The sequence below is a fragment of the Sus scrofa genome, chromosome 13 (assembly GCF_000003025.6).
Source record: "Sus scrofa isolate TJ Tabasco breed Duroc chromosome 13, Sscrofa11.1, whole genome shotgun sequence".
NCBI lineage: Eukaryota > Metazoa > Chordata > Mammalia > Artiodactyla > Suidae > Sus > Sus scrofa.
Window position 1 is genome coordinate 181372627 of NC_010455.5, and position 19277 is coordinate 181391903.

Sequence of the window (19277 nt, forward strand, 5' to 3'; positions counted from 1 at the left end):
TGTTTTTAAAGCACAATAGCATTATTACCCTACAAATATTTACAGCAGTTTCCTATTCTCATTAAATATCCCTTAATTGTGCAAATTCTCCTGATTGCCTCATTATTTTTTTAAAAGTTAATTTGTTAGAATGAGGATGTAAACATAGACTACACATGGCATTTGGTGTCATATATCTAAAATCCCTTTCAATATGTAGTTTCCTCTTCTTTTAGTTCTTTGCAACTTGTTGATCAAAAAGTTGCCCTTTAGTGTCTGTCTCATTCTGGATTTTACTGATTTCATTCCTAAAGTATTGGTCGTGTTCTTCTTTACTGGCATTTCCTGTAAACTGAGAGCTTCACTGAAATGCTACATTTGGATGCTTTTCCTTACTTATTTTAGCAGAATTCATTCATAAATTGTATTGTATACATCCCTCCAGGAAGCACCTAGAAAGCTTGGCTTTATTATGGCTTAAGTGGAAGAAGGTTTGTGATTTTATTAGTATTTCCTTATGGTTGCATCATCCAGGAATCAAATATTTCAAACTCATAGGTTAGAATTTAATATATCATGATTTCATGATATTTCAAAAAGAGCACCTTCACCTTCAGTGATTCCACCCAGTGAGCAACTTTGAGCACCATTACTCTCGTGAATGTCAAACTATGGATTATTCCACTCATCTGCCTGAAGTTGGATTAAATTATGGAGAAATTCCAAGGGAAGCAGCCTTAGAATAAACACAAGGTACACATGTAGACCTTCTCCAATCTAAAATAATCCCATCATTCTCAGAGAAGAATGAGGAACATGGCATTAGAACTATATAATTGTGATGACCCTTAGCTTTATAAGAACTTCAGAGAAGACTGATGTGGATGAAATTACAGGGACAATTCAAAGCATCAAAATTGTCTTGTTGGTGGAGCATGTGAACCATTCTAGCCTACTCTAAGGAGACAGTGCAACTCTGTCACTATCTTGAAATGTAGAGTTGAGATAAAAACATGAAGACATTATATGAAATATCAGTTGTCCTTTAAAAACAGAAGGATGTGTATAATCTTGGGAATGGAAATAGAAGCATGTGATTGTTTATGGACTTTCAGAAATGACTTTTTAAACAGCCACCTCTATGTTTGTCGTTTTAATTCCTCATATGAAAACAAAAAAAGCTGGAAAATCAGGGAATGCTAATTTATAGTTAGCTCATTATTGACAGCACTTGAATCTCATATCTCTTGACAGACATGAAAAGGATCTACCTTTTCACTATGTATTTATTGGAGAGAAATAAATAACAGCTAGTTTTCCATTTGTATGGATGATTTGAGTTCAAAGTCAACATCTTTTATGTAAAATTCTCCAGTTATTCACATTGCTAAAATTAGACCCATATTCTATTTTGAAGCTGGGAGAATATCTTACTTAGACTCTGAGAACTGCATTACCTTAATGAGTTATTTTCAAGTTCTAAGGTTCCCCAAATCTATTTTTATTCCATATTAAGAAATTTGAGAGGTTTTTCCAAGATGTTACATAAATCTACAAAATGAAATGTGGGAGTCTATGACCCACTTCTGATACTTCTATTCTTCCTACTACCTTCACCCCCAAAGTAAGAACAGAGACATACTGCTTCGTTATATCATTGTTAACCAATTTTAAAAGAATTTTCTGTTTTAATTAAGATACTTAAGCTAATATGTCTTTTTGTGGGTGGGGCTTCACCCACAACATGGAGGTTCCCAGGTTAGGGGTTGAATCGGAGCTATAGCTGTTGGCCTTCCCCACAGCCATAGCATCACAGGATCTGAGCCCTGTCTGCAACCTACACCACAGCTCATGGCAATGCCAGATCCTTAACCCACTGAGCAAGTGACCAAGCCTGCGTCCTCATGGATGCTAGTCAGATTTATTAACCACTGAGCCACAATGGGAACTTCTCTAATATGCAATTTTTAAGTTATTATTTCACATCATGTCTTACCTGTCACAGTTAGGAACCTGGGGCAGGCTGAGTCTTTAGAGCAAAACTATGATGTTATTGTAACACAAGGATAGCCCAAGGCAACCCCAAACTTATAATGTCTCTGTAGCAATAGCAATAAGATATTCTGGGCAAAGTTGGACCAGGATTTATTACACTTCTCAGTTGGGATTCTTATTATTTTATTTCATATTTCATAGTATGTCAGGTCCATGAAATTACCTCTTTGAAGTAAGATGCTTTTGTGCTGCTTGCTCTGACAATAATTTGTCTGATTAGAATATTAACAGAAATGTGTGAAATGTAATGTTCCTTATTCCAAGAAACAGGTTAGTTTCTACTTGTTCAATAAACCCCACACTCTAAAAGTTTCACTCAAGAATAGAATTAAAATTTGGTTCAGTATAAAGAAATGCCAATTACTCAGGAAGCCTCAGAGTATATATTTCATGAGCTGTTGATGTGACATTTATTGATATAACATGAAAAGTTTTCATGAAATGAAAATAAATGTATTTTGCATTAAATTGTTAAGTGTGTGGTTTATGTTCTTGTGTGACAATTTTAGGTTTTGTTTAAATCCATTTAGGAATCATTTGAAAAATCTTTTGTGGAGTTTGATTTGTGACCAAATACCAGTTCTTATGGTTCATCAGTGGTAGAACGTCTTTTTAGAGAAAAGATACTTTCTACTAACATTTGAAAGTAAGTATTATTCCTTAATTTACCCTGATAATGACAAAAACTTCTAAGGGAAGATGTGAGCCAGCACTATATAAATGTAAATGTTCTCTCCTAAAGCATTCCTCCCCCCCCCCCCCCCCCCCCCGGTAATTTAAGTAAAGCGAAAGTAACAGATTTTGTAAGAGCCAAATTGAAAGACTTGACTTATTAACTATGGAAGCTTGCCTCTATTGGATACTACTTTGAGGAAATAGAGACCATAAAATAGCAGAAGCTTAGAGTCTGAAGATATCTTAAGAATCATCCACCTTCTCTCCTGAGGCTGGAATCCCTTAACAATACATCTGACTTATAACACTCTACACTAGGAGTAAACGTTTTCAAAAGTAGAGAGCTTACTGCCTTCATAGGCAACTTATGATATATTTGGGTAGCTCTAATTTTTAGAAAATTCTTTCTGACATTGAGCCAAAGTTTCTCTCTCTAACAATACCAAATATTTTCACATGACAATACTTTGAATATTTAAAGTCTATTTTCACACCCTTCTCCATGGATTTTTTATTTTTTAGGGAACTCCTATACTTTTAATTTGGAAATAATTTTAAACTTACAGAGAAATTATTCCTGAGTTGCTGTAGACTTTTTACCTAACTTCCCCTAATTAGCATCTTGTGTAACCATAGTAAAATGATCAAAATGAAAAAATTAATATTGATACAATACAGCACTGGGAACTATGTCTAGTCACTTATGATGGAGTATGTTAATGTGAGAAAATAGAATGTGTACATGTATGTGTAACTGGGTCCCCATGCTGTACAGCAGAAAAAAAAATTGTATCGGGGAAATAACTATTAAAAAATAATAATTACAAAAATAAAATAAAATATTGATACAACACTATTAATTAAACTACAAATCTTCTTAAAATTTCATCAGATTCTCCTCTAATGTCCTTTTTATTCTCTAGTATCCAATAGAGGAGCCCATATTGGATTCAGTTGTCATGTCTCCTTAGTGTCCTCCAATCTGCAATGGTTCCTCAGCCTTTCCCTATCTTTCATGTTCTTGACACTTTCCTCCATAGTTTTTAATATGCTAGAATACACTTTTAAGGATTATAAAATGATCGTATTATTATTATACATCTGCATGGAGTTAAGGGTGTAGTCTTCCAGTCCATCAAGTCTGCCCAAGATTTTATAGCCTAATGACAGAGGAGTTAGTGTTCAACTACAAAGTTAAATGAAAGAGCCCACACAAGACCACCCTTACTACTGAAAGTTCAGGGTTTCTGAAATCTACCTTCGAGTTTGATCATTCACCAGAGTGGCTCACAGAACTGAAACCTACTATACTTATGGTTTCAGTTATTACAGGGACATGATACCAAACATCAGCCAAAGGAAGAGATACACTGCAGAGTCTGGGAGGCTTTCAAATAGAAGCTTCCATCATGCTCAGAATGTGTTCCCTTTCTTCTAAGTTATTATGTGTGACAGCACACATAGGATATTGCCAGCAGGGGAAGCTCATGTGAGTGTCAGCATACAGAGTTTTTATTGGGGCTTTATTACCCAGCCATGATTAATTGATTTACCAAGTTGTCCAAAAGGTTCACCACGAATAATAGAAACTCTTATCACTTGGAAAATCCCAAGGGCTCAGAGTTTACCTCCCAGGAGCCAAGTATAAAGGCCAGACCTCTCCTGAGTAAGGTCAAATTCCTCACCAGGTAGTATCATTTACTATTTTCTTGGAGAAAAGACATCCCTTCCTTAATATTACATAAAATGTAGTTTCTGGAGCTCAATATATCTTGCTTGCATTTCTCTAGATAATCCCTAATTTATTAATGTCTTCTTCCGGGTTCCAGAAACTTTGGGTATCTTTGGTAACAAAATATATACTTCCTATCACTTGTCTTCAAAATCCATCTCTAGGTTGACATATTTAATCCCTATTATGAAGTGTGAAATAATACTTTGGACTTGAGGGTTAGGCAGACAAGGGGGATCCTGACATTTAACAGCCATTAGACCTTGTAAAAGTTATGTATTCTTTCATGCTTCTATTTCCTCATAGATACAAAGTTAATAATAGTCCCTATATTACAGGAACTAATTGAGAATACAGATACAATCTTTAATGTATCATAGGCGCTTAATAACTATTAGTTCTCTTCTGGAAAAAAATACTACACAATGTAAATTGGTGTTTGAGGGATATCTTATACAATGTTGCCTACCAAGTATTCTATGCTAGATGTATGCATACATTATTAAAACAAGAACAGAATGCATTCAATTCATCAAATATTTATCTGAATCCAGCTGAGAAGCATAAAGCCTTATGCTAGTGACAGAGAGAGAAAATAGATAGTTGCTGCCTTCCTGGAGAGAGAATATTTTCATGAATATCTTTGATATAAGTAAACTGGAATAGGTGTTGAGTTAAGGCTATATCCTGTGCAACAGTGGAAGCATGAGAGAGAAAGAAATTCTGATTGCAGTTACTAGAGAATGTGACTCTAAGAAGATGATATGTCACTGACAGCCCAGAGCATTAGGAGGGTTTTGATAGCACTTTTAAGAATAGTTAATACCATTTTTCAGAACTTTTGAATGAATTTACTTAATAGCAAAGTGAATTTCACAGCAAGATGTAAATAAATTTATCAAGTATCAGAACAAAATATAAATAAGATGGTTTATATCAGCAATGGGTTCTCTAAAATAAGTATCAGTATAAGAAAAAAGTTAGCTGAAAGCTTAATCTTTGTATTAAAAGTAACTTGTTAAAATTAAAAAAAAATAAAAAATATGATATCACTTATATCTGGAATCTAATATATGGCACAAATGCACCTTTCCACAGAAAAGAAAATCATGGACTTGGAGAATAGACTTGTGGTTGCCAAGGGGGAGGGGGAGGAAGTGGGGTGGTTGAGGAACTTGGGGTTAATAGATGTAAACTATTGTCTTTAGAGTGGCTTAGCAATGAGAGCCTGCTGTGTAGCACTCAGAACTATGTCTAGTCACTTATGATGGAGCATGATAATGTGAGAAAATAGAATGTGTACATGTATGTGTAACTGAGTCACCATGCTGTACAGTAGAAAAAATTGTATTGGAGAAATAACTATTAAAAACATAATAATAATAATAATAATAATCAATAACAATACCTTGATCTCATTGAAATGTCGACAGATTGTTTTGTGATTTATACTTTAAAAATTCAGGAGACTTTAGCCAATTTCTGAAACATATTGAGTCACGTTGGAATTTTGGAATGATAGAGGTTTTTACCTGAGGCAGTCAGTTCATTGGAGAACTGTGAGAGAGTTAAATATCACCAGACAATTCATTCAGCAAATAGTCCCTGGATGTATTCTGTGGGCCAGGCACTGTTGCAGGCTTGGTGGGTAACTGACAGCAAACAGGTACATAGGCTGTCAGACGGTATAAGTATCATCAAGGAAATTAAAGCAGTGGGAATGGGTGATAGTGTTGGAGAAGAGTGGAATCTGCTCTTTCCTATAAATAAGTCAGGGAAGACCTTGTGACAGACCTCTGAGCAGAGGCAGTACTTAGCTTGGGATCAAGTCAGAGATCTCCTGGGGTGATGGTTCCTGGTGGAGAAAACAGCAAGACCGACGTTCCTGAGGTCTGAATAAGCGTGGTTTTCCCAGGAACTGCCAAGAGCAACGGCGTGCAGGGGGAGTGAAGCAGCAGAGACGACTGTAACGTGGGGCTGTATAGGCCATGGCAAAGACTCTGGATTTTATTACAAGTGCTACCTCCATACCTCTTAAACCTTGTGTTTACTTCTTGTCTTTGTACTCCCTACACCTGTGCCACCCAATATGGTAGCTACTGCCACATGAGGCTCCTGAGACCTTGGAATGTGGCTTGTGCAAATGAACAGTATGAAAAGAATTAAACTATCACTAACTTTTTACTGTTTACTGGTTGAAATGAAAATATTTTGGATATATTTGGATAACTTTAATAAAGTTAACATATTTTCTTTTAATTAACTTTTTTTTATTTTTGAGACAATTCTAGATTTCTATGCAGTTTTAAGAAATAATACAGAGAAATCTCATGTTCCCTTTATTCATTTTTGCCCAATGGTAACATCTTACCAATTATTGTCACCATTTTACTACCAGGATATTGAAGTGATACATCTTATTCGGATTTCCCTAGTTTTAATCGTACTCATTTGTGGGTGTGTTTAGTCCTATGCAATTTTATCACATTTGCAAATACATGTTTCCACCACCATGTTGAGATTTAAAGCAGTTCCTTCATTTCAAGATTCAGTGTTTTATGCTTTTATAACCACATCTACCTCACTCCTGTGCTCCATCCCTCCCCCCAGCCCTAACCTCTAGCAACCACTAGTTCTCCATTTCTAGTTTTGTCATGTCAATAATGTTAAAAGTAAATGGAATTATACAAGGTATATCCTTCAGGAATTGGCTTTATTCCCTTCAAATAAGTCTCTGAAGGTTGATCCAAGTTGTTGCATGCATCAATAGTTCATGCCTCTTTATTGCTGAGGAGCATGATATGGATATATCACACTTTAACTGCTCATTCATTGAAGCACACCCGGATTGGTCTTATTCTCGCTATTATGCATAAAGCTGCCATGAACATTCCTGTGCCTGTTTTTCTGTTAACATTAGTCTTAATACATCTAGAGTAAATGCTTGAGTCTGTCAGTCATATGGTATTTGAATATTTAGTTATATAAGACACTGCCAAGTCATTTTTGCAGCGTATTGTACCAACCTCCTTTTACTTTTTGGTAACATGGCTGCTAGAAAATTATGATGCGTATGTGGCTCCCATTTCTGTTGGATAGTGCTGCTCTGGTTCATCCCCCATGCTTTTCTTTCTATCTGGAGTGTGTTTTCATTATCCCTTCACAAATGCATGCGAACTTCTATGGCACAGTGGTTAAGAGCAGAATCTAAAACCAAATGGCCTGTGTTTGTACGTTGGATCTACCTCGGACCAACTCTATGATTTGTTATATGTAGTGCCTTTTTTTCCCTCTGTTTATCTGTCAATGGGATGCTTATTGTCATACAGATCTGATTGGGTTTGTGTGAGGATTGAGTGTATTTAGCACATGTGAAATTATTTCTCGATGACAACCTTCTTACCCCTTGCTCCAGAGCAGATTTAAATCCTCATATAGACTTCCACTGCAGTCAAGACCCTCATTAAAATTGTAATTACATGATTATTTCATACCTTTCTCTACCACTATACGGGAAGCAGCCCTGTCTATCTGATTCAATGCTGTATCTTCAGTGCTACCATAGAACTGGCCAAGTGAAGGCAGTTAGCGTATCATTGTTGAATAAATGAATGAATGAGGGAATGAATTTCCTTCAATGTAAGCATTACTCATGAGTTACTTAAAATACTATTTTATTTCCTCTTTCTTTCTTAACTTTTAAGAGCATATGTTATTCATGAGAAGACTAGGTCTCTGTTTTAAGTTATAGGACTAGTTTTTACCTATGGATCCTATATATTGTGGAATAAAAACTGTTCTGAGGGTAGTGATAGAATTAAATGGTAAACATATTAAGAATCATACATAATATAATACTCTTTATTGGTATGTTTGGTTAAATTGCTCAGTTTAAGTAATAGTTCCATTGTTATGTTGGGATTCCCAAAATTTGATGGAATGCGTGTTCCTCAACTACATTCTTTGGCTTGATGGGCCTTGAGAACACTGATCCCCCAAAGCATCAGTAGGTGGTATTGAGTGGAAGTATTTCTTTATACTTCTGCAGATATTTTATCTCAGTATTTCAATTATTGAAAGCCTTAATTAGGTAAGTTCCATGACATTCTTACAAAAGTCAGAAAACACGGCTTCACCTAGATGATTTTCATTTACTACTCTCTGTTTAAAACACGAACTGTGTACCAACTACATGCCTTTTCCATATACACACATATATTCACTCAAATATATTTTTTCAATGATTTCCTCCCCCCCCCTTTATCTTCTTACCTACTAGGGAGTTACTATAGCAGAAAGAACTGATTTATGGTCACTTTGATATAAGGTAAGTGAGGCTCTTGCTATCAACCCTGTGGTCTTGAAAAGACCAATTAACATGTTATATCCTTCATTTCATTTGCGAAGTTATGGAAATGATCTCTACCAAGTGGAATTTCAATCATAACTAAATGCAAGGGTCCATAAATACCAGGGTCCACCTCTAGAACCTTAATTTTAAAAGTCTCCATACTTGAATGGTACCAGCCCACAGGCTATCATGGACATTAACTTCACAGTTACGTGACAAGGCTTTGCCATAAACTTATGTCTCTCAACTCTAAACTAATCAGCAGAAGAACGAAATATCCCTTCTTTCCGTCTAAATATTTGAGCTCTAATCTGTACTGAAGAATATCCAGGTGTAAAAGAAAAATTAATGATGATATTTGTTTCCTGGTTCTATGACTTTTAATACTTTATTAAAATAATACAAAATATCAAAATTTTCTAATATTTATTGAGTGATTACTTTGTGATCAGAACTATATTGAATAGTTTACCACATTTTTTGAGATACAATTGACATTTAACACTGTATAAGGTAAGGTGTACAATGTGTTGATTTTGTACATCTATATATTGCAGTATCATTTCCACCATTGCATTAACCAGTACTTCCATTATGTCTCCCATAATTACTGTATTTTTTTTTGTGGCGAGAACCTTTAAGATCTACTTTCTTAGCAACTTTGAAGTATGTAATACTGTCAATACAACAACACAGGTAATTACTATAATCATTCCTATTTTACATTTGGGGACAGGTTAAGAGAAATTAAATGAGTGGTTCAAGGTCAGAGTGCTAGTAATTATTAAAGCTAGGATATGATTCTGTGTGATGTGAGGATTCAAGCCTTTACGAACGATGTATCTTACCTCATTTCAATAATTTAAGTTGTCATTTAGGTTAATCATGTTCCTTTTGTTTTCATCTGCCAATGGGATGATTGTAGTCATACTGATCTCATTGGGTTTGTGTGGGGATTGAGTGTATTTAGCACATGTGAAATTATTTCTCAATGACATATATTCATTCACATACAGACTGGTGAAATAAAATCAGGTTCTTTCCCTCCCATACCTTTACATTTATCATGTTCCCTTGACCTTTATAAATAAAATCAACAAACACAGCAACAACCCTTGTCTGAAGTGAGTTCTCTTCACTCACTTCTAGCTCCTTCTCCCATTTTCTATTGCAGCCCAAAGACTTTGAGATCATAAACATCTGTATGCCAACAATATTGAATTTTTATCACCAGGTAACTTCAGTTGCATAGATATGAAAGTGTAACACCATATTTTTTAAAAAATCACTCCTCCTGCCACATTTTAATACATCTGTAGTTACTGTCTGGAATAACAATATTAAGTGGTTTGTTTTTTTCTCATTAAAGTATTCAGTCTTTACCTAATGATGACTGTTTATTTGACCATTCATTTCCATAATGCACATGAGTCTATGTTTGGAATTTGTTGGTCTTTCTTCTCTCTACTGTACATGCTCCACACAGCTATTTTTATGTGAACATTATGGCTTTATAGGACCACTTTGCCTCTGTGTTGCTATGTTAGTATTGCCATTCTCTTTAATTAGAATGCTCCTATTGTATAACCAGGAAGAGTTCTTTCAACCTGGGAACATTTGCTTCACATAGTAGAGAGAATATTTATTTATTTGCTTGTTTGTCTATTTATTTATTTTCCTTGCCCTAAAATATCAACTTTGATTAATAATTATACCTAGGCTTTGTTCTTCTTATCTGGGTGTCAACAGTAATTGGAATCCATATCCATATCCTACCTTGCAATCATGCTGCAAAAGGCCAATAAATTCCCGCTGAGTGTGTGACTTGTTAAATTTAGTGCCTTACATTCCAAGTAATGAATAAAAGCAGTGGGCCGTTACAGTCTGGCTGGCGGAGGAAGGCTGGAACAGCCAGACTCCCCCGAGGCCTTGAGCCGGCTTAAAATGGTGACAAGCAGAATCAAGGGAGTCCCAGTGCATCACGGTTCAGTTTGTCTCCCTTCATTTCCTCTTCTGTGGAGACTGGGAAGGCTGTGAGAAGGTGAGGTCATCTTAGCCATTAATTCAGCACACTTTCATAAAGCTCTGCATGCTCTGGTTTCATTAACAAGCAAATACAGTTTAGATAAATAGTTACATATTTACCTTCGGCAGAGAGATGAGGGTACCATTGAACATAAACTAGTAGCCATGCCTCCAGCAGTTCACTTTGTTTATCTACATATGTCTACTGTGTATTCATTTTTCTATGTTAAAAATGCAAGTAGGTATTTTTATATGAGGGAATAACCAATGAAGCAAGCCCCATAGATATTTATGTACTTATTTCCATCTCATATTTATTGAACACATATAAGCAGTTACTGAAAAAATGACTACCACATTCTTAAGCCTCCATGTAGCTCTTTCTTAATAATCAAATATATTCTTCATATGAAAAAATTCTTTCTTAAATTATAATATACAATTTAAAATATTCTATAAATGTACAAGTGAAGGATGTTAGAGCAATGTGATCTATGTTCTCAGTAAACTTTTTTTTTTTTTTTTAGATAACTGAGAATCAGTCTTTCTTCTTTCAGCAAATAATTGTTATGAACTATGTTTCGTGCCAAAACCAGCTGACTCCCTTAGTCCTTTGAGTTATTGTGAAGGTTAATATCCATCCAGAAAACAAAACAAAAACTAGATTTTCAATGAAAGGGGTAAAAATAACTTGTAGGAAATGACTACTTATGTTATTCTTGAAGGCCTTGGAAAATTTAGCATAGAGTGTCTTTGCCTATCCATGACAGAGCATCTGGGTGCCAAATAATATGGAGTATCTCATTAGAGAGATATTAGATCTAATTATGCAACATATAAGTGAGATCATTATAGTAACATTACCTCAATGAGGTAAGTAAGTAAGCACATGTGAGATCTAACACTCTGCTGCTCCAAAGAATTTTTGAAAGTGAATGTGAGGAATTAATGATCACTTAAGTGTACCTCTTAAAAAAGATCAAAAACCAGCCATGAATCTTTGACATGTAATGGAAAAAGATAATAGAATGTTAGGAACCCTGACTAATTCTAGTGGAGAGAAAAACTTCCGGGCAAATACTATCTTTTAATGCAAATTATTTTCCAAACAAGATAAAAGAGAAAGGTAGTAGAAGAGACATAGCTTTTGTTAGGTGTTTATCCTATCACTTTTTTTTTTTTTTTTTTTTTTGGCACTTCTCTGTCAAGGGGCTTCAAACTTTAGAGTGTGACAAATCACAGAGAAATCTTGTTAAAACACAGAATGTAGGTCCCATCCTCTGTTTTTGACTCAGTAGAATTGGGTAGAGTCTGAGAATTGTATTTCTAAAATTCCCAAGTGATGCTGATGCTGCTGATCCAGGTCCTATTTGAGAACCACTGGACTATGTGAAAATCACCAGAGGAGACATTTAACTCACATTATCTTCTTGATTATTTTTCTATAAGATGAGAATCCAAGGATCATATATTCTGCTTAGTATTTTTCTTTTTCTTTTTTTTTAAATGATTTTTATTTGTTTCCATTATAGCTGGTTTACAGTGTTCTGTCAATTTTCTACTGTACTGCAGGGTGACCCAGTTACACATACATGTATACATTCTTTTTTCTCACATTATCAGGCTCCATTATAAGTGACTAGACATAGTTTTCAGTGCTACACAGCAGGATATCATTGCTAATCGATTCCAGAGGCAATAGTCTGCATCTGTTAACCCCAAGTTCCCAATCCATCTGAATCCCTCCCCTCCCCCTTTGCAACCACAAGTCTATTCTCCAAGTCCATGATTTTCTTTTCTGTGGAAAGGTTCATTTGTGCCATATATTAGCTTCCAGATATTAAGTGATATCATATGATATTTGTCTTTGTCTTTTTGACTTACTTCACTCAGTATGAGTCTCTAGTTCCATCCATGTTGCTGAAAATGGCATTATGTAATTCTTTTTTGTGGCTGAGTAGTATTCTACTGTGTATGTATACCACATCTTCCTAATCCAATCATCTGTCGATGGACATTTGGGTTGTTTCCATGTCTTGGCTATTGTGAATAGAGCTGCAGTGAACATGCAGGTGCATGTGTCTTTTTCAAGGAAAGTTTTGTCCGGATATATGCCCAAGAGTGGGTTTGCTGGGTTATATGGTAGTTCTATGTATAGTTTTCTAAGGTACCTCCATACTGTCCTCCATAGTGATTGTACTAGCTTGCATTCCCACCAACAGTGCAAGAGGGTTCCCTTTTCTCCACACCTGCTCCAGCATTTGTTATTTGTGGACTTAATGATGGCCATTCTGACTGGCATGAGGTGGTATCTCATGGTAGTTTTGATTTGCATTTCTCTAATAATCAGTGATGTGGAGCATTTTTTTCATGTGCTTATTGTCCATCTGTATATCCTCCTTGGAAAAATGTCTATTCAGGTCTTTTGCCCATTTTTCCATTGGGTTGTTGATTTTTTTGCTGTTGAGTTGTATAAGCTGTTTGTATATTTTAGAGATTAAGTCCTTGTCTGTTGCATCATTTGAAACTATTTTCTCCCATTCTGCAAGTTGTCTTTTTGTTTTCTACTTAGTATTTTTCAATCGAGCTATATATCTTGGGAAATCCCAATTCTATTACAAAGATACCATCTTTAAACTGTAATGATGGCTTCTGACAAGTGCTTTGGGCATATTTCCAACATACTTTTAAACAACCAAAACAACAAAATGAATAACCATTACCTAGCAGGGAAGAGGCCAAAAATAATGAGATGTGATTGCTCTATGAAGCTAATTTAGCTCTCTTATAACTGTAGATGTTATCACTTTCCTAAGATATCTGAGTATGTTATGTACTGAATTGATCAAGTCTGGTGACCATAATTGCTAATACTCTGTTGTATATTTGATTTGCTGAGTGTAGATCTTAAAAATTCTCATTACACACACACACACACACACACACACACACACACACAAACTGGTAAATATATGTGGCCATGGGTGTGTTAACCTGATTGTGGTTATAATTTCTCAAAGTATATATATATATATATATTAAATCCTCATGCTGTACACTTTACATACAGTTTTATTTTTCTATTTTACCGCAATAAAGCTGGAAGAAAAATAATAACTAGATAAATTGATTGATGTCATCAAACTGACTTTAAATTTTAAAAAGTAGCAATCAAATAAAGATTGTCATTGTATATAAAAAGGAGCTCATTGGCTTCTTTTCTTGTAAAGTAATTCTAACTATAGCTTGGATAGTCTTGCTAATTAATTAACCTAATGATGTGTTTAGGAAGATACATATAATAAAACACCACCAAAAGTTTGCATGAGTTTTTGTTTGTTTGTCTTAATCTCTTTCTTATCTCAAGACAAGGATTGTATTTGTTACGGTAACAGTTGGTATTCAAAGGACATTTTCAGGACAACTATTTCCTTGACTCTACTCAAGTTGCCTTCAAAATTATATAAGCTGGTTCATATTCTGAACTCAAAAATCTGAGGCTCTAAAATAAGGAAATATTTATGTGGTAATCTGCCTAAAAATAAAGGAAAAGATTGTAGGATCTCAGTATCAGGTCAGTAACTTCATATTTTCTTGCGGAGGAGAGCCCAATCCAAAAATACATGAAACAAAATTCTTAATTTTGAAAAAGTGGGTTAAAATCCATTTTTCCATGTTGGTTTTAACTGAACTATCTGATCAACTCTGAGAGACTCTTTTGTTGTCTCCTTTCTTACCCCAAAACACAGCTGGATACTCCATTCATCCACATGTAAAAAAGTGAGGAAACAGTTATTGCAATAATACCAGTGCTTTTCAGTGGTTTTGATGTGGTTATCCTAGTCCAGAAGAAAGTTCTGTTTCCCAGGATCACTTTTAAGTATCCAGAAAAACTTACGTGTTGTTATATCCACAGGCAAAACTAGACTGAGGAATCAGGTTCCATTGACGACACTTTGTTCTTATTCTTGGCTACACTCTGTACACATGGGAAACTAGAAACACTGATGCCTGGGTCTCAACCAGAGGGATTTGGGTTTAATTGACCTAGTGAATAGCTAGGTCACTATGATATTTTTAGAATCTCCCATGTTAGGACAGTGTATAGCCAAGTTTGAGACCAGTGTTTACAGTTACTTACAGGTGAAGCCTTTAAAAGGGCTAATGACAATGAAGTTCATGTAGGCACCTCACATTCCAAAAGTATGAGCACATGGGAAATAGTAAAGAGTTCATTCCCATTCCTAAGGATTTGTGTGTTGCCTGTGTTTTTTTTTTTTTTTTTTTTAACCATGGCAGAGATGGGTGTTATTAAAGTGAAATCCACTCTGTGGATTTACCATAATCTTGGAGGTAACATGCTTCTGATAACATGCCCTTACAGAAGCAATATTTATTATGGGAGTTTAAGATTTACTTGGTTGGGATCTTGTCTTCTCTCTCCTATTCTGCTTTGTTAGTTCCTTAACCAGAATCCCCGAGAGCACATGATGTTCCAGTCATTGTGCAGGGACAAGAACATGGCAGGGAAGGAACATAAAGGTAAGGTTATACAATTGTTAGTAATATGCTTTTCAGAAAACTGAATGCAAATGTGAAAATCACTGGCAAGATAAAATACTTAATTGTGTTTTTAAAATTAAACAATGAGTTGGTATTAAAATGAAGATTGTATTGACAAAAATTAGAAAGAGAATGTGGATGTGGGAGTGAAATGAAGAGTGAAATGATTATAAAAGGAAAATGTACCAAGATTTTCACCTTAACTGGGAGGAGACAGCTCTATTGTTTCTTTTTTGTCTTTGGTTCCAATAAAAGGACATAGTCCAAAGAGGGAAACATTTTTTATCAATGTCATTAAATTTTGTTTAGGTTTTGAAACTTTATTTATTTATTTATTTTTATGGCTGCACCCACAGCATATGGAAGTTCCTGGGCCAGGGACTGAATCTGAGCCATAGCTGCAACCTACACTGCAGCTGTGGCAATGCTGGATCTTTTAACTCACTGTGCCAGGCCAGGGATTGAACCTGTGGCTCCGCAGGGACCTGAGCCGCTGCAGTCTGATTCTTAACCCCCTGTGTTGCATTGTGAACTCCAAAACTTTTATTTGTGGACTTTTTACTTCATTTTATACTGACTTTTTCATTTTTTATATTTCAGCAAAACTGATACATTGTGAGAAATACATCTCACTAGAGACCTGCATTTTACTCTCTTCTGCCTTTGCTTACCTTATCATCACTCCTTGGATTTTAGTATAACTGGTCTTGGGACAACCTCTTCCCCATGAACACTGTCCCTTTCCCCCATTCCCACTTGTTGTGGCTCATCCTATTTATTAATGAAGTGAGAGCAGAACTGACTTACAGGATATTTGTATACTGGATATTAGGACAGGTCTATACCATGAGAGCAGCAAAGTGGTATCTCAAGCCTCATTCACAAAGATGGACCCGATCCATGTCCTTCTCAATTTCACACTCATTTAGAACCCACTTTTCTTATTGTAACAACCCATGTCCTATAATAGGCAATGAGGTCTGTTACCCAAAGGGTATGCTTCTTCTGTCTTCCAGGATCTCATTCTGTGAGCTTTTCTCTTCCTAGACTGGGATGCTAGCACTTACCAACTTATGCATGAATAGGTTCAGTCTAAAACATCATTCCCCCAATTTCTTAGCACCGTGTGTTTTCTTCCATTCACAAATACCCCATGTGGACATCTAACAGAAACTGCTATGTCAAAGATGAGATGAGCATCTTAGAGGAAAGTAAAGAAAGCCAACTCTAAATATATTTCATCATAAAAAGGATTTGGAAAACAGTCTAAAATAGGTGGGCATGCAGGATGTGCCACAGAAAGTAAGACACACCAATGAGTGTAGACTTTCACCCTTGAGCCAAGCTATAGTTTCTTCTTTAATCAGGAACCGCTATGCATCATGCACTGTGCCTAAGAAATTTGTATATGTAATTGCATTTAATCTTACCAATGCCCCATCAGATAAGCTCTGTTATGGTCTTTAATTTTTTAGATAAGAGAACTAAAATGTGGAGAGGTTAAGAAATTGGTCCTCCATGATACAGACAACAAATAGCAGAATCTTGATTCAGGCTCTTTAATTTTGCACTCAATTTTAAGTTCTTCAGCACAATGTTATGTTGTCATCAGCTGTTACTGATGGCAGAGGATAGGAGTCCAATTCACAGTTTAAGAAAAAGGAGAAATCATAGAAAAGAGCCTGAGGGGTTTCCTAGAAACCAGACAGAAATGTAGCTGTGCCTCGGGAATATCAGAAGCCAGGCAATAAACACTGCCCACCTCTCTCACCTCACTCTTTCCCACTGTTTGCTCCCTCCCTAACCCCCCACCTTCACTTGTCACTGCCTTACTCACTTTGCTTCACATGGTGGAAAAACAGTTACCATGAGCTTGTTATCTCCTTGTTCAATCAACGCCACAAAATATGAAATTGGCTCACTTTTGATCATATACACACACACAAACACATACAAAAGCATGGAGTTGGCAAACTTTGGCCACTTTTAGGTCATCACCCATTCTATAACTATCATTAATTCATCTACTTAAACCAGAATTAGTTGGGAAATGCTCTGTGTGTCTGACACTGCCCTGACTACCAGGAATACAGTGGTGAATCAGACAGACCTGGTCTTACATTCTAGTGGGGAGGGACAGACAATAAGTAAATCAAAATGTTAATATCTGAGAAGCAAGTACATATATTAAATAAGTATATAGGCCAATTTCCAATGGTGCTCAATTAATTAATATATAATATAGTTAATAAATAATAAAGGTAAATGAGGTAATATATATAACCATGGGATGGAGGTCAATATTAGATAGAAGATATTTCTCTGAGATGACTTTTGAGTAGAGACTCAAATGACCAGAAGAAACCAATCTGCAAAAGATCAAGAAAGATCATTCCAGGAGGGAGAGGATGGGAGGTACAAAAGCCATGAGCTGAGACTATTAGTTGGTGAGGGTGGCTAGACATTAGTAAGGGACGGGGAGAAAGAGAAGAGATGGGTTAAGTCAGAGAAGCAGCCAGGGACTAGCAATCTGTATGGGAGACCTTCGAAAGTTATTCAAAGTGGGAGAAGTTATAGCCAGAGGGAGGATGCTCTGATTTGCCCAAGTTGGATCTGATCCCTTGGGTTATATTTTAATTTGGCTGCCATTGCTGCAGCCAGAGGGCTGTTAAAAGAGGGAGGGCTATTTCCCCAGGGGAGCTGTAGGTCTGGGCAGATCAAGTAATGAGCAAGTCTGTCCTCTTCACAGTTCTGTTCAAGGACCTCTGTTAGAAATTCCTTTAACAGTTAGTTGCTGTATATTGTCGAGTACCAGTAACCACTGTTCTTTCAAAGCCAGCTTTATTTACAGGGTTATATTTTCTAACCAGTTTTAAGTATTTTAGATTCATGATTTTCCATGCAAGTTGAAGGCTTTTTAAAAGAGCTGCTCAATTGGACAATCATCCTACGTTGGAAAATTATCTTTTTTATGCCGATTTGTTGATTGATTACCTCCTGGCTAGTATTTACTTAAATACTGTCTATTTTGCCTCTAGCATTGGCTTTCAGTTGGATTTCATTGGGTTTTGTATCTTTAATTTCCCATCTTGCAAGCTCTTTTACTTGCCATGCTTATTTTCAGTTTTCTTAGTAAAAATGATTTGGATCCTGAGGGCATTTGCTAGGTATCAGACAAGGAGCATCACGCAGCTATAAAAGCAGGTCAAACTAAAGGAAAAATGGAGTAAAATGGAAAGGGATGTCAGAAGAAAGGAGAGAATCTGGAGGCAAGAAGAAAAAGGAAACGAGAGAGTCAAGATAGTAGTCATATCCAAAAACAAAGAAATGGCCTGAAGAGTTATGAATCGCTGTAGCAGAATTAATGAGATGGAAAATTTCCCAAGAAAAAGAGCCAGGAAGAGATAAAAGAAGGAAAAAACCCAGCATAAAATGAATAAAAAACAAAATAGGAGAAAAGTAAAATTTAAAAAACCCCAAGTGCAAGGTGAAAGAGTAAAACAAAAGAATAGATAAGTAAGAAATGGTGCATTGCATTAAACCAAATGTATTCTGTTTTCTTTATTCTTATCTTTCACTGGCTTTGCATTTCTCCGGTAGCAAAGCCAAACTGAAAGGATAATTTTGTTTATGTACCCGATTTGCATAATTGTGCAATATAAATTACAATGCTAATTAAGGACAGCCCTTGGGCTTCTGGAATTGGGTCAAAGTGGCTCCCTGAGAGCAAAGAGGTTGGGGCATTGGCTCTGTCCCCTCTCCCACTGCAGGGAAGCCGGGCAAGAGCAAAGAACCTCTCTGACAGGGTGTGAAATCTTGTCAGAATTTGTTGAAGACCCAGAACTATACGTCTCACTCTAAAACTTGGCTTTGAAAATCATCTTTGTGTGATGCAGC